Raw genomic sequence first — 16,917 nt, forward strand, 5'->3', positions numbered from 1 at the left:
TTTCTGCATGGCCATAGCACACAGAATCTTTGTGTGTGTTTGTCTGGGACTGGCCTCTCACCCTTGTGTTGCCTAAACTACTGTTTTCCAAACTAAAATGCACATAACGATAAAGCCTAAAGGAACGTGTAGACCCAGCCTAACCCACAGTTCGAGAAATTTGAGCTCCTTGTGCACAACTGTCAGGAGATTCTACTACTCCAGATCCTCAGAACCCAATGAAGACTAGACCCAGTACAGATACAGTTCTAGAGCCCTCTGCTCTTTGCTCACGTCCAGCAGAGAACACTAGAACTCCAATTCCTCTGAGTGTAGTTGAGTGAAGTCTTGACCAAATCACCCTTGTCGTTCTGGAAGCCACAACCCTTTGAGCAGAACTAGCACAAAATTCTGGGACTACAGTTTCATCGAGTCTGGTTTTGTTCAATGTAAATGCAAATTAAATACTTGAAGTGCTGCAGAATGGAGAATAATTGTAAGCCGCTTTTGTTCTGTATATTTAAAATGTAAGGAATTCTTTCATGTGCGCTGTGCTTGATATCTTTACCTTGTAGCTTTATATGAAAAAAGCCAGTACATGGGTAACAGCTTATTTATTGTTTTTCTTTCCCCCTCTTCTTTGTACGCTAGCCATGGGTAGTCACTGTAACTTGTAACAACTGCTCTGATAGTGCTCAACACTAGTGGGCACCACTGATCAGGGAAGCACGTGAATCAGGTGTTTCAGCTCTGGCCACATGACCTAAAGAAGTGCTTGTATATCTTGGACACTGCAGAGATGCAACCATGTGCCAAACGTTATTTTCCACTCTTATGTGCTCCAACATGCTTGTTAGTGGACCCACTGTAGTGAATTGTTCCCCCGCACCCCACCCACATTCTCTCAAATACTGGGCTAGTTCAGTAGTACTATAACAGACTCCTATCGCTTCACTGTCATCAGAAACACGTCTAGCTCCACCATGTAAAGGAAATACTATGTGCTTCAATGTGCTTCAGTGATTCACATACATTCAGCAGTATCCTGTTCCCTTGGAAAAATGTTTATGTAAGCAAAGAACTTTAAGGGAGTGAGACAATAGATCAGATAAGCAGGAAAATGTCTCTCGTTTTATTGCCTGCAATTGCTTTATTGCTTGCAATTGTTTTATTGCCTGCAATTAAGAGATGACACTCAAGCAGATTGTTACCAGCCGGCCTGAAAGAGATAAGCAACGCTTAAAGCTGATTGGTGTATGAGCCATAGCAACAAGAGGCAGGAAGTCCGTGATTGGTCAAGGCATACAGTTAGAATTGTATATCAAGCAATGCTCTGTATGACTCGGGGCTTCTCTTGGTAGTGAGCCCAACACTCTGTGGAATCTTTCTTTTCTATTAAAACCTTTTTTGCTTATTATCCACATCTGACTCCCCGCTTCATTGAATTTCCACCACAACCATCATTCGTTAAAAGGGCCTTTTGAAATGACCAATAAACTGCAAACAGTTCAGTATCATGAGCCTGCCAGTCTTAGTCCACCTCATATATATATATATATATATATATATATATATATATATATAATTGACATTTTTCCAAGGCGAAAGGCAAGTACTAACTAGCCTGCCACAGTGCTATAATAAACTAGCTAAATTGCCGCAGTAAGTTGGGGATCTGTATAAATCCACGTTATTCTGACGAGAAAGTAAATCGCATGGTTCACGTGTGTTTTCTGTACATTAGCTAAAGTTTCCCGGTGTCTTTCATAAGTTTCATTTTAGAGCTTCTAATCTTTCGTTAGGCGTCTAAGTTTTCATTTTGAAGGGGCGGAGCCTCTGTGGATGCTATATTTACTTATAAACTTCCTCACGTAATGTCAGAGAAAGAGTTAGGTAAGACCCTTTAAATATGTTTTGTGGAAAAAAAAGACAACTGATGAATTATTATAAGACCATATTAAAAGAAGCAACTTAATGCAGAACGTTGTATTGTCTTGTTTTGCCCTTTTTATCTTATATTTTTCTTTCTTTTTAAATACTTTTTATACTTCTATACTTTTTATATAATGATTTTTTTGTGATGGGGCTTTGTGACAGCAATGGCAATGTGTGGACATCTTATGTGTGGCTGTGTGTGGCAATGTGGGAACATCATTGTGGTAATACATTTACTAAATATATTCTTTATTAGTTTAATTATTGTATACATTATTGTGTATGTTTTTGTTTGTTTTAACCATTGTTTTCTCTCCTTCTGTCATCCACCCCTCCTTTTTCTCCTCAACTTCAATCCCTGCTTCCTCTCCCTTCTTACCATCTTACTTCCCTGCTCACCATTACTTTTGCCACTCTCCTCCGCTTGACCCCTCCGCTGCCCACACCCACACACTCACTGAGCATTCGCTGAACTAAACCAAACTGAACCGTAATTGGTCACAATCGCCAAACAATGACCATCCAGTGGCGGTACCCGAGGTTGACTGAAGTGGGCTTGTGGGCATCCCCTCTACCTCTTCTTCTCTACAGTCCTCTGTTCTCTTAATTTCCACTAAACTGGAACACAAATGCCAGGTTCAGCACGGAACCTAAGGACAACTCGTACCAGGCGTATGACTCACGAAAGCAATGATGCTAAAAAGAAATGGCACAATGAAACCAAGCCCAACAACTTCTAAGTGGAATCTTTCTCTTCTCTCTCATGCCTGACTTAGAAGTTAATTAAGATGTTGCTTATGATACTGTAATTAATGAAATTATTAATTATGTGGTCACATTTATTATTGTTTGTTATTGTAACGGTGTGGCCCGAGTGCCGAAGGGCATGGAACAGGGCGCACAGACTTCATCGACAGGGACGAACATTTATTGACATAACACAAAACGGCCCTCACATATAACACGAGCAATAAACGTGAACAGTTAACGGTTAACACTGAACAAAACGATGAACACGACTACCTTTAAATGACGAAAAGTACAAACCGATGAATACAAGTACCTTTAACAATGACGAAAATTACAAAACGATGAATACGACACTTTAACAATGACGAAAATTACGAAACAATGAACACGACTACCTTTAACAATGATGAAAAGTACAAGTTTATAGTGACGACGCGAACATTTACATCAACACGCTACATCAACAATGACCAACACTGCACACTTTGACAAGGGTTTATATGCATAAAGACGAAGGAGCAGGTGCGTTTACAAACAAAACAACCCTCCCACTGCACGTGGCGGGCCAAGCCATGTGACTCGCGGGAGGCGAGCGTTCCGTGACAGTTATCTATTAGATGTAGTTAGTATTATTCTCAGAAATTTGGTTTAAAGTAATTACAGCATAACACCTACTTAGGATGGCACATCAATAGTAGGATAACCTGTATAGGTTTTAAACTGCTAGCTCTTTATTAGAAAAGTGAAAGAGAGGACGTAGTTAGTGGAAGAATGGTCACAACTTCACCTCCGCTGTGTCTCGTGTCAGGTGGACCCTGCTTGCCTTGGCAGTGCATGAAGGAGATTCCACACCGAAACCAAAGACGCCAGTGAAGACATGGAGAGGGTAGGTTTCCCTCTAGCTACAACGACCAACTCACCTGGGCACATTGATTCAGATTTACCCAATTTCATGGCTACGTGCATCAACTATCAATATGGATGATAATCTAGAAATGTTTGCATTTTTTTAGTTAATGGCTACAGCTCCTTTTAGATGCCAGTGCCAAAAATATAATGATAAAACTGGTTGCTTCCTGCACTACAGGCAAATTGTTTGCTTCCTACAAAACAACCTTCATCTGATTCATCTCTGAATCATCTTTTGTCCCATTTGCACAGACACCATATGTTAATGTCAATCAGGTCATTGAGTCTTTCCAGAAGCTGAGTCTCAGCAGTGTTGAGACGGATTTGGACCAAGTAAGCATGAGTTGGTAGTGATTTTACATTATCTTTAAGAAATCAAATCCTCAGACACGTTGATGCCAATATGTTGCTGCCAATCAGGTCATTGAGTCTTTCCAGAAGCTGAGTCTCAGCAGTGTTGAGATGGATGTGGACCAGGTAAGCATGAGTTGGTAGTGATTTTGCATTATCTTTAAGAAATCAAATCCTCAGACACGCACTTTCACTGAAAAGAAATCAGTGCTGGGGCTGAAAGGAAGAGGTTCACGAAAAGTGTATGGCCATGTTTGTCAAGAATATCAGCATTGAACCACACAAGGCATATCAGAACTATGCTTAAAAATATATTTGTAGTTTTATATTTATTTTGATACATTGAAAAGAAATGTCAGATTTGAAGCAAAGCTTGTAGAAGAATGCTTTCCTCTATGCTCAGTAAAACGAGTTATTTTTCCCCAGCAGAACATCAACAATGAACTAGATGACATTGTGCAGGCTCTTCACAGACTGGATCTGAACTCTGAGGAAATGGAGATATGCAAATGAAGTGGTGGATGACCACTTTAGGCCTTGCTTTTATACAGGATACATGTGAACCAAGTACACAGTCACGTGTTTTCCAGCACAACCCCCCCCCCCCCCCCCCCCCCCCCCCCGATTCAGCTCAATAGTTCAAGCTCTTAGTGACTTACGCATAAAGTCAAGTATCATGGAGCACCGGGGAACTAATGTTTTACAAGCCTTCACAATCCTTTCGACACAAAGCCACATGGCCCTGGATTGCAGGAGCTCGGAATTGCATCAGAGTTCGCAGCCGCTGTTGGACATGCATCGCTTCTCTTTGTGTGGATGCAGAGACAACGCTGAAATTCGCTACACTGTAGCATCTTGGCGCAGCTGAAGAGAGACTCGTGAAGACGTCCCCTGATGTTGCAAGCTGTGGCTTGTTGCAAAATGTACAGCACGAAATCGAAAAACGACCCTGCTAGAGGGTTCCCCCCCCAACCTTGTCTTACCTTTGGATGAAAAAGTGTAAAGAGCTACATCCATAAAGTGTTCAGCATTCCTGAACAGCATTGTCCTATAAACGTAGCTTTAGTAACCCACCAAAACTAATTCTTGAGTGCACAGTGTTTAAATCCTGCTAAATCCTGAGTGAAGAAGCTTCAGCCTTTCTAAGTATACCTCTGGTTAGCGTATTTAGGGTATAATCAGGGTTCCCACATATACTGGAAAACCTGGAAATTTAGAGACTAGGTTTGCAGTCATAGAAACTCCTGTAATTTGAGAAAATTGCAAAAAAAAAAAAATCCTAAAACACAAGATTTGGACATTTTTGAGGTCCTGGAAAATTGTAAAGCTGGTTTATTAAACCACTTAGATTGCATGCTTGTGCCGATGATTAATCAATATGTGTCATGTTGATGATTTCTGAGCATTTTGTAAAACACGGCGTCAGGGCCGTCTACTGATGGAGGTTTCTCTGTTGTCTTTCCACTCTTCTCATGCCTTTATGAAAAGATTGCAATCCAAAGATGGACCATGCCACACACAAAACCATTACATAAAGCTCTAAAAATGATCCTCACTTCATACTGCCTCTCACATCCATCCCCCCCAAGCTCTACTCTACTCTGACTCCTCCTTAGACTTTGTCCCAACAACCAGCAGCCATGGTCTCTCTTAAGCAGCTGTCTAGCACTCTGAACATTAAAATAACTGATGCCCACAAAGCAGGAGAAGGGTAGAAAAAGATGGCAGATTGTCTTCAGGCAGTCATTTCCTCAGTCCATGTTGTAATTAAAAATAACAGTTAACAGGACTGGTGGAGGTCAAGTTGAGGTCTGGAAGACTGAGAAAATGTTTGAAGAGAAATGTTTTTCAGGATCGCTAGAATGTCGAATCAAAACCCATATTTAACTGAGCTTTCTCAAAGCTTTCTCAAACCTTCTGGGAAGATTCAGCAGACTGGAGCGGTGGTGCACCTTCATCAGAAGAAAACCTTTCCAGGCTATCGGCACAAAATTCAACATCAAACATTGGCAAAATGGCACCTAAACAAGCCTGATGGATTTCAGTCATGTGCACTTCTGAGGTTAAAACAGGCCACAGTTTTTGCCTGCAATGAGCAAAGTTGAGTCTGAAGAAAAAAGGGTGCAGAATTTCACGAAAAGAACGGAGGTATGGAGGTGGATCATTCCGATCGTAGAGGGAAGAGTGGATTAACTTACATGCCAACAAACTCTAAGAAAACACCACACCTTCAGTTTACCAAAAAAAGTGGGAGTTGAAGAGAATGACTTCATTAATAGGATAATGATCCAAAACACACGTCAGTATCCACAGTGGACTACCTCAAGACAAGCAAGCTGACGGATTTCTTCGTGGCCTTCACAGCCCTACAGAAACAAAATGGGAAAACTGTGGCTAGAGCTAAAAAACTTCTTAAAAAGCAGTTCAGGCAAGACGGCCCAAGAATCTTGCAGAAGTAGGTGCCTTTCACAAGGTAGAATGAGCAAATCCCCCCCATCCCCAGGGACTGAGGGATCCAGAGATTCATTGACACTTGCCAAAGAGGGTGTTACTAAGTACGGATCACGCAGGGTAACCAAACCTTTACTTTTTTCTTTCTTTTTTTTATTGAAACTTTATAAGATGAAAATATAAATGTAATCTTGCTTGCTTGGTCATGGAAAGTGCCCTGGAAAATTCCTGAAAAGTCCTGAAATATTATTTTCAAAAATCTACGGGAACCCCAATAACCCTAACCCTAGGGTTCATTCTTGAGTACAGGTTTAAATCTTAAGCATCTTTGTAATTTCCTAAGTACAGCGTTAGTGCCTGAACATATCTTGAGCTTATCGCCTTATTACCTGAGTCTGGCTGGAGTACCAGAATGCTCTTCTGCGGAACAGGAACATGGGAAGGTGTCAGGATCAGAGAGCGAGCGCAAACTGGGAGAGAGGGATCGGAGAAGAGGCAGGGGAAGAGGCGATCCACTGGAATAGGCACGATAGGCGAGGTGAGTTAAAACACACACACACACACACACACACACACATAAACACACATAAACATATTATGGTGAAGGAGACCCCATTCAGAACCACATACCCAAAGCACATCTAGAAGAACATCTCCAGAATCAAACCTGTAGTAAAGTCCATTAGCCCATTTTACAATGGCACCTCCAGTAAATGGACTGGAACACTGTTCCTGAAGTTGCAATGAAAATGACCTCTGCTTGTTCTCCTCTCAGACTGAAGACTTGGATGTGAATGAGCCTGCAAAAGCAGATGGCACTTCAAGGTTATTCACTCTCTCTTTCACATTTTCATAGTTCTGTGTCAAATCTGGAGTTTCATTTTCAGAACAGTGCTCTTTACTAATTGTCCTGGTCTGTGATATTGCCAGTCATCTCTATAGGGATCCTCAAGCAGAAGATGTCAGATTGCCATCATGACTGGACTTTAGGAAGGTACAACTGAATTGGACCTAATTTTCCTATTTTGCTAGATTGTTTAACTTTCTTCTAGAAGGGGAGGATTAAATGTAAACTTCTCTCTCCCTCCCTCTCTTCCTCCTCCTCACCTGCTGTCACTCACTCTCTCACACACACACACACACACACACACACACACACACACACACACACACACACACACACACTCTCTCTCTCTCTCTCTCTAGTTATATTTAGATGTGTTGAAGGAGAACACTGCTTTGAGGGAGAAGCTCCAGGAAACACAGCTGCAGCTCAGTGAGAGCAAAGTGGAGCTGGAACGACTCCGACAGGTAAGGGTGTGTGTGTAGCCTTATTAAAGTGATGATGCTAGAATGCACTATTATTCAAGGAATTCCAGCGGGTATTAACTGTAGTTTGTTTTTCTGATCATTTGTTCATTCTCTGGGAACAAATTTTCCTTCCCATCAGTTCATTTCCATGCATGGTTTTAATATTCAGTGACCAAATGTACTACTACTTTTTGTGTTTTATGTCACAATTAATAGATTCATTGATTGTTTTTTTAGAACAACTTAAATGAGATCATGTTTAGCGAGTCTGAAGGAAAGACTAACGTATATACAGTAATCTTTTCATCTAACATCTATCTATCTGTCTGTCTGTCTGTCTCTCTGCACTCAGAGTCAGGAGAATGACTGTGAGCGCCCTTCTCTACTGAAGATGGAGAGATTTGTAAGTGTGGTTTTCTCTTTGCTGTGTTTCTAACCCTGACACTAGATTTCCTTCTTTGTCTGCTTTACTTGTTAGAACCAGAAACTTGCATTTGTGTGCCACTTTCTATCTCTTTTTATTTTCTGGGGTCTAGTTTTAGCACGTACTTTCGCTCAGGGGGAGATGATTTTCCTTTCCTTAAACTTTTTGTCAGACAAGGCGTTCCCGCGTGTCTCGTTGCACGAGGCATAAATGCATGATGTGGAAATTCCACTGGCCTGAGCTTTGACACCACCACCATTATGACCTTACAGTGATGGGTTGTTATTAGGGCCATGCCAGGCTGAATGCATGAGACAGAACCAGCAGAAAGATTTAGAGAAGGCTAGCTGATCTCTGTCTGCCATGCTGCCGTGCTGACCATCTGCTGTCTGATCAACTCTTTGTTTGCTGCAGGAGAAGAAGGCACTTGAGAGAAAAGCATCAGAGCTGGAGGATGAGCTCAAGGTAGAGTGTGTTTATATGGTAGCTGCTCTTAAAAAGGTGCAGTACTGCATGGCTTTCAGAACTGTAACAAATAATTACTTTCAGTTAAATTTTTTAATAAACAAATTCCCTGCTCGTTAAGTCAGTCCCACCAATCAAACTAAACCTTCCCCTTTGACTGTCTTCCTCTTGTTCTATTTACCGTCTCCCTTTTGCAAAGGTTCTGATTGACCTGCGTGCCGATAACCAGCGTCTGAAAGATGAGAACGCCTCCCTCATCCGCGTCATCAGCAAGATCTCCAGATGAGCCCTATATGTGCCGCTACCCTCCCAAACCACTAAGTGGCGGCACTGTACCATTCTGCACATCTCTGCCCAGAGTAAACTGGAATGACGCTGTTCACTTTCTGCATGGCCATAGCACACAGAATCTTTGTGTGTGTTTGTCTGGGACTGGCCTCTCACCCTTGTGTTGCCTAAACTACTGTTTTCCAAACTAAAATGCACATAACGATAAAGCCTAAAGGAACGTGTAGACCCAGCCTAACCCACAGTTCGAGAAATTTGAGCTCCTTGTGCACAACTGTCAGGAGATTCTACTACTCCAGATCCTCAGAACCCAGTGAAGACTAGACCCAGTACAGATACAGTTCTAGAGCCCTCTGCTCTTTGCTCACGTCCAGCAGAGAACGCTAGAACTCCAATTCCTCTGAGTGTAGTTGAGTGAAGTCTTGACCAAATCACCCTTGTCGTTCTGGAAGCCACAACCCTTTGAGCAGAACTAGCACAAAATTCTGGGACTACAGTTTCATCGAGTCTGGTTTTGTTCAATGTAAATGCAAATTAAATACTTGAAGTGCTGCAGAATGGAGAATAATTGTAAGCCGCTTTTGTTCTGTATATTTAAAATGTAAGGAATTCTTTCATGTGCGCTGTGCTTGATATCTTTTCCTTGTAGCTTTATATGAAAAAGCCAGTACAAGGGTAACAGCTTATTTATTGTTTTTCTTTCCCCCTCTTCTTTGTACACTAGCCATGGGTAGTCACTGTAACTTGTAACAACTGCTCTGACAGTGCTCAACACTAGTGGGCACCACTGATCAGGGAAGCACGTGAATCAGGTGTTTCAGCTCTGGCCATATGACCTAAAGAAGTGCTTGTATATCTTGGACACTGCAGAGATGCAACCATGTGCCAAACGTTATTTTCCACTCTTATGTGCTCCAACATGTTTGTTAGTGGACCCACTGTAGTGAATTGTTTCCCCGCACCCCACCCACATTCTCTCAGGACAAGCCCAGATCTACACTGTATTTGAGCAGACTGCTGCTGTGTTGGACCAAACAGGCCCTTGCATTATTGCTGTTTCTCATTTAACAAGTATTTATGAGTGTAAGTGATGTATTATGAGGCCTGTGTCCTGTACCAAAGGTGGTATGGTCTTTATTTTTCTCTCCAAGAGGAACAGGAATGTTTATACTGTGAGTCCTGGTCTCTCAGAGGAGCAGGCGCTTTATAAGGTGAAAGCCTTGGAAAGTTTACCACCATTTTTTATTGCTTTTGTTCTTAGTTTTTTTTTTAAGCCAATGCATGCCAAAATTGTATTCTGACAAAATATGTGCCTTTCTACATATCTATTTATTATGTCTATGTTCCTTGGTTGAAAAATACTGGGCTAGTTCAGTAGTACTATAACAGACTCCTAACACTTCACTGTCATCAGAAACACGTCTGGCTCCACCATCATTCGGTACAAGGGCCATTTGAAATGATCAATAAACTGCAAACAGTTCAGTACCATGAGCCTGCCAGTCTTAGTCCACCTTACTTGTCTTTGATGGTTTACATTTGAAGATTCATATCATCCAGGTGATTTTAAATTAGATGACTACTGGAATAATACCCAGATTGCAGCATGGGGAAAGGGGGCATCTACTTTCATTTGGGAAATGGCAGGCTATTTGTTCATGCTTGTACTGAATACTCCATGCTAACGATAATTGTGGTTTACATATGTTGCTTGCTGTAGCCAACTGCATAAAATAATATACATATCTGGCCTTAATTGAGTGTAATTCATGACTGAGCATCATTGCTTCAAAGTTTAATCAATCTTTTATTTACATTTTGTCTCCACTGTGGCAGTCTAGTTAGTACTTGCCTTTCGCCTTGGAAAAATATCATTTATTTATATATAAAATGAATGAGAGCTGAGAGAGGTAAGCAGTTCTATGCTCACAACCAAAACTGTAGGCCTGCACGCCTTGCATCTAAAACATGCACCAAGTAGTGCAGGCTGCACAGTCACGTGTTTTCCAGCACAAGCCCCCCCTCCCCCACTCTCGATTCAGCTCAATAATTCAAGCTCTTAGTGACTTACGCATAAAGTCAAGTATCATGGAGCACCGGGGAACTGATGTTTTGCAAGCCTTCACAATCCTTTCGACACAAAGCCACATGGCCCTGGATTGCAGGAGCTCGGAATTGCGTCAGAGTTCGCAGCCGCTGTTGGACATGCATCGCTTCTCTTTGTGTGGATGCAGAGACAACGCTGAACTTCACTACACTGTAGCATCTTGGCGCAGCTGAAGAGAGACTCGTGAAGACGTCCCCTGGTGTTGCACGCTGTGGCTTGTTGCAAAATGTACAGCACGAAATCGAAAAACGGTCCTGCTATAGGGCTCCCCCCTCAACCTTGTCTTACCTTTGGATGAAAAAGTGTAAAGAGCTACATCCATAAAGTGTTCAGCATTCCTGAACAGCATTGTCCTATAAACGTAGCTTTATTAACCCACCAAAACTAATTCTTGAGTGCACAGTGTTTAAATCCTGTTTAATCCTGAGTGAAGAAGCTTCAGCCTTTCTAAGTATACCTCTGGTTAGCGTATTTAGGGTATAATCAGGGTTCCCACATATACTGGAAAACCTGGAAATTTAGAGGCTAGGTTTGCAGTCATAGAAACTCCTGGAATTTGAGAAAATTGCAAAAAAAAAAATTCTAAAACACAAAGATTTGGACATTTTTGAGGTCCTGGAAAATTGTAAAGCTGGTTTATTAAACCACTTAGATTGCATGTTTGTGCCGATGATTAATCAATATGTGTCATGTTGATGATTTCTGAGCATTTTGTAAAACACGGCGTCAGGGCCGTCTACTGATGGAGGTTTCTCTGTTGTCTTTCCACTCTTCTCATGCCTTTATGAAAAGATGGCAATCCAAAGATGGACCATGCCACACACAAAACCATTACATAAAGCTCTAAAAATGATCCTCACTTCATACTGCCTCTCACATCCATCCCCCCCAAGCTCTACTCTACTCTGACTCCTCCTTAGACTTTGTCCCAACAACCAGCAGCCATGGTCTCTCTTAAGCAGCTGTCTAGCACTCTGAACATTAAAATAACTGATGCCCACAAAGCAGGAGAAGGGTAGAAAAAGATGGCAGATTGTCTTCAGGCAGTCATTTCCTCAGTCCATGTTGTAATTAAAAATAACAGTTAACAGGACTGGTGGAGGTCAAGTTGAGGTCTGGAAGACTGAGAAAATGTTTGAAGAGAAATGTTTTTCAGGATCGTTAGAATGTCGAATCAAAACCGAAATTTAACTGAGCTTTCTCAAAGCTTTCTCAAACCTTCCGGGAAGATTCAGCAGACTGGAGCGGTGGTGCACCTTCATCAGAAGAAAACCTTTCCAGGCTATCGGCACAAAATTCAACATCAGACATTGGCAAAATGGCACCTAAACAAGCCTGATGGATTTCAGTCATGTGCACTTCTGAGGTTAAAACAGGCCACAGTTTTTGCCTGCAATGAGCAAAGTTGAGTCTGAAGAAAAAAGGGTGCAGAATTTCACGAAAAGAACAGAGGTATGGAGGTGGATCATTTCAATCATAGAGGGAAGAGTGGATTAACTTAAATGCCAACAAACTCTAAGAACACCACACCTTCAGTTTACCAAAAAAAAGTGGGAGTTGAAGACAATGACTTCATTAATAGGAAAATGATCCAAAACACACGTCAGTATCCACAGTGGACTACCTCAAGACAAGCAAGCTGACGGATTTCTTCGTGGCCTTCACAGCCCTACTGAAACAAAATGGGAAAACTGTGGCTAGAGCTAAAAAACTTCTTAAAAAGCAATTCAGGCAAGACGGCCCCAGAATCTTGCAGAAGTAGGTGCCTTTCACAACGTAGAATGAGCAAATCCCCCCTATCCCCAGGGACTGAGGGATCCAGAGATTCATTGACACTTGCCAAAGAGGGTGTTACTAAGTACTGATCACGCAGGGTAACCAAACCTTTACTTTTTTCTTTCTTTTTTTAATTGAAACTTTATAAGATGAAAATATGAATGTAATCTTGCTTGCTTGGTCATGGAAAGTGCCCTGGAAAATTCCTGAAAAGTCCTGAAATATTATTTTCTAAAATGTATGGGAACCCCGATATCCCTAACCCTAGGGTTCATTCTTGAGTACAGGTTTAAATCTTAAGCATCTTTGTAATTTCCTAAGTGCAGCGTTAGTGCCTGAACATATCTTGAGCTTATCACCTTATTACCTGAGTCTGGCTTGAGTACCAGAATGCTCTTCTGCACACCAGGAACGTGGGAAGGTGTCAGGATCAGAGATCGAGAGCAAACTGGGAGTGAGGGATCGGAGAAGAGCCAGGGGAAGAGGCGATCACTGGAATAGGCACGATAGGCGAGGTGAATTAAAACACACATACACACACATAAACATATTATGGTGAAAGAGACCCCATTCAGAACGACATGCCCAAAGCACATCTAGAAGAACATCTCCAGAATCAAACCTGTAGTAAAGTCCATTAGCCCATTTTACAATGGCACCTCCAGTAAATGGACTGGAACACTGGTCCTAAAGTTGCAATGAAAATGACCTCTGCTTGTTCTCCTCTCAGACTGAAGACTTGGATGTGAATGAGCCTGCACAAGCAGATGGCACTTCAAGGTTATTCACTCTCTCTTTCACATTTTCATAGTTCTGTGTCAAATCTGGAGTTTCATTTTCAGAACAGTGCTCTTTACTAATTGTCCGGGTCTGTGATATTGCCAGTCATCTCTATAGGGATCCTCAAGCAGAAGATGTCAGATTGCCATCATGACTGGACTTTAGGAAGGTACAACTGAATTGGACCTAATTTTCCTATTTTGCTAGATTGTTTAACTTTCTTCTAGAAGGGGAGGAATAAATGTAAACTTCTCTCTCCCTCCCTCTCTTCCTCCTCCTCACCTGCTGTCACTCACTCTCTCACACACACACACACACACACACACACACACACACACACACACACACTCTCTCTCTCTCTCTCTCTAGTTATATTTGGATGTGTTGAAGGAGAACACTGCTTTGAGGGAGAAGCTCCAGGAAACACAGCTGCAGCTCAGTGAGAGCAAAGTGGAGCTGGAACGACTCCGACAGGTAAGGGTGTGTGTGTAGCCTTATTAAAGTGATGATGCTAGAATGCACTATTATTCAAGGAATTCCAGCGGGTATTAACTGTAGTGTGTTTTTCTGATCATTTGTTCATTCTCTGGGAACAAATTTTCCTTCCCATCAGTTCATTTCCATGCATGGTTTTAATATTCAGTGACCAAATGTACTACTACTTTTTTTGTTTTATGCTACAAATAATAGATTCATTGATTGTTTTTTTAGAACAACTTAAATGAGATCATGTTTAGCGAGTCTGAAGGAAAGACTAACGTATATACAGTAATCTAATCATCAAACATCTGTCTGTCTGTCTGTCTGTCTGTCTGCACTCAGAGTCAGGAGAATGGCTGTGAGCGCCCTGCTCTACTGGAGCTGGAGAGATTTGTAAGTGTGGTTTGCTCTTTGCTGTGTTTCTAGCCCTGACCCTAGATTTCCTTCTTTTTCCGCTTTACTTGTTAGAACCAGAAACTTGCATTTGTGTGCCACTTTCTATCTCTCTTTCTTTTCTGGGGTCTAGCTCTAGCACTTACTTTCGCTCAGGGGAAGATGATTTTCCTTTCCTTCCGCTTTTTGTCAGACAAGGCGTTCCCGGGTGTCTCGTTGCACGAGGCATAAATGCATGATGTGGAAATTCTAGTGGCTGGAGCTTTGACACGGCCACCATTACGACCTTACAGTGATGGGTTGTTATTAGGGCCATGCCAGGAAGAATGCATGAGACAGAACCAGCAGAAAGATTTAGAGAAGGCTAGCTGATCTCTGTCTGCCATGCTGCCGTGCTGACCATCTGCTGTCTGATCAACTCTTTGTGTGCTGCAGGAGAAGAAGGCACTTGAGAGAAAAGCATCAGAGCTGGAGGATGAGCTCAAGGTAGAGTGTGTTTATATGGTAGCTGCTCTTAAAAAGGTGCAGTACTGCATGGCTTTCAGAACTGTAACAAATAATTACTTTCAGTTAAAATTTTTAATAAACAAATTCCCTGCTCGTTAAGTCAGTCCCACCAATCAAACTAAACCTTCCCCTTTGACTGTCTTCCTCTTGTTCTATTTACCGTCTCCCTTTTGCAAAGGTTCTGATTGACCTGCGTGCCGATATGCAGCGTCTGAAAGATGAGAACGCCTCCCTCATCCGCGTCATCAGCAAGATCTCCAGATGAGCCCTATATGTGCCGCTACCCTCCCAAACCACTAAGTGGCAGCACTGTGCCATTCTGCACATCTCTGCCCAGAGTAAACTGGAATGACGCTGTTCACTTTCTGCATGGCCATAGCACATAGAATCTTTGTGTGTGTTTGTCTGGGACTGGCCTCTCACCCTTGTGTTGCCTAAACTACTGTTTTCCAAACTAAAATGCACATAACGATAAAGCCTAAAGGAACGTGTAGACCCAGCCTAACCCACAGTTCGAGAAATTTGAGCTCCTTGTGCACAACTGTCAGGAGATTCTACTACTCCAGATCCTCAGAACCCAGTGAAGACTAGACCCAGTACAGATACAGTTCTAGAGCCCTCTGCTCTTTGTTCACGTCCAGCAGAGAACGCTAGAACTCCAATTCCTCTGAGTGTAGTTGAGTGAAGTCTTGACCAAATCACCCTTGTCGTTCTGGAAGCCACAACCCTTTGAGCAGAACTAGCACAAAATTCTGGGACTACAGTTTCATCGAGTCTGGTTTTGTTCAATGTAAATGCAAATTAAATACTTGAAGTGCTGCAGAATGGAGAATAATTGTAAGCCGCTTTTGTTCTGTATATTTAAAATGTAAGGAATTCTTTCATGTGCGCTGTGCTTGATATCTTTACCTTGTAGCTTTATATGAAAAAAGCCAGTACATGGGTAACAGCTTATTTATTGTTTTTCTTTCCCCCTCTTCTTTGTACGCTAGCCATGGGTAGTCACTGTAACTTGTAACAACTGCTCTGATAGTGCTCAACACTAGTGGGCACCACTGATCAGGGAAGCACGTGAATCAGGTGTTTCAGCTCTGGCCACATGACCTAAAGAAGTGCTTGTATATCTTGGACACTGCAGAGATGCAACCATGTGCCAAACGTTATTTTCCACTCTTATGTGCTCCAATATGCTTGTTACTGGACCCACTGTAGTGAATTGTTCCCCCGCACCCCACCCACATTCTCTCAAATACTGGGCTAGTTCAGTAGTACTATAACAGACTCCTAACGCTTCACTGTCATCAGAAACACGTCTAGCTCCACCATGTAAAGGAAATACTATGTGCTTCAGTGATTCACATACATTCAGCAGTATCCTGTTCCCTTGGAAAAATGTTTATGTAAGCAAAGAACTTTAAGGGAGTGAGACAATAAATCAGATAAGCAGGAAAATGTCTCTCGTTTTATTGCCTGCAATTGCTTTATTGCTTGCAATTGTTTTATTGCCTGCAATTAAGAGATGACGCTCAAGCAGATTGTTACCAGCCGGCCTGAAAGAGATAAGCAACGCTTAAAGCTGATTGGTGTATGAGCCATAGCAACAAGAGGCAGGAAGTCCGTGATTGGTCAAGGCATACAGTTAGAATTGTATATCAAGCAATGCTCTGTATGACTCGGGGCTTCTCTTGGTAGTGAGCCCAACACTCTGTGGAATCTTTCTTTTCTATTAAAACCTTTTTTACTTATTATCCACATCTGACTCCCCGTTTCATTGAATTTCCACCACAACCATCATTCGTTAAAAGGGCCTTTTGAAATGACCAATAAACTGCAAACAGTTCAGTATCATGAGCCTGCCAGTCTTAGTCCACCTTATATATATATATATATATATATAATTGACATTTTTCCAAGGCGAAAGGCAAGTACTAACTAGCCTGCCACAGTGCTATAATAAACTAGCTAAATTGCCGCAGTAAGTTGGGGATCTGTATAAATCCACGTTATTCTG

General features: G+C 42.0%; 2 long non-coding RNA genes across 2 annotated transcripts; both read left to right on the forward strand.

Annotated features, from left to right (window-relative positions):
• Positions 1-8,057: 8,057 nt before the first annotated feature.
• On the forward strand, positions 8,058-8,879 carry LOC118241538. Its single transcript, XR_004776156.1, has 3 exons — positions 8,058-8,089; positions 8,525-8,575; positions 8,775-8,879. It is a non-coding gene; the product is annotated as an uncharacterized LOC118241538 (long non-coding RNA).
• A 4,785-nt stretch (positions 8,880-13,664) lies between these two features.
• On the forward strand, positions 13,665-16,108 carry LOC118241537. Its single transcript, XR_004776155.1, has 5 exons — positions 13,665-13,695; positions 13,896-14,000; positions 14,349-14,399; positions 14,835-14,885; positions 15,085-16,108. It is a non-coding gene; the product is annotated as an uncharacterized LOC118241537 (long non-coding RNA).
• The last annotated feature ends 809 nt before the right edge of the window (positions 16,109-16,917 follow it).

Source organism: Electrophorus electricus, chromosome 1 (assembly GCF_013358815.1).
Source record: "Electrophorus electricus isolate fEleEle1 chromosome 1, fEleEle1.pri, whole genome shotgun sequence".
Lineage (NCBI taxonomy): Eukaryota > Metazoa > Chordata > Actinopteri > Gymnotiformes > Gymnotidae > Electrophorus > Electrophorus electricus.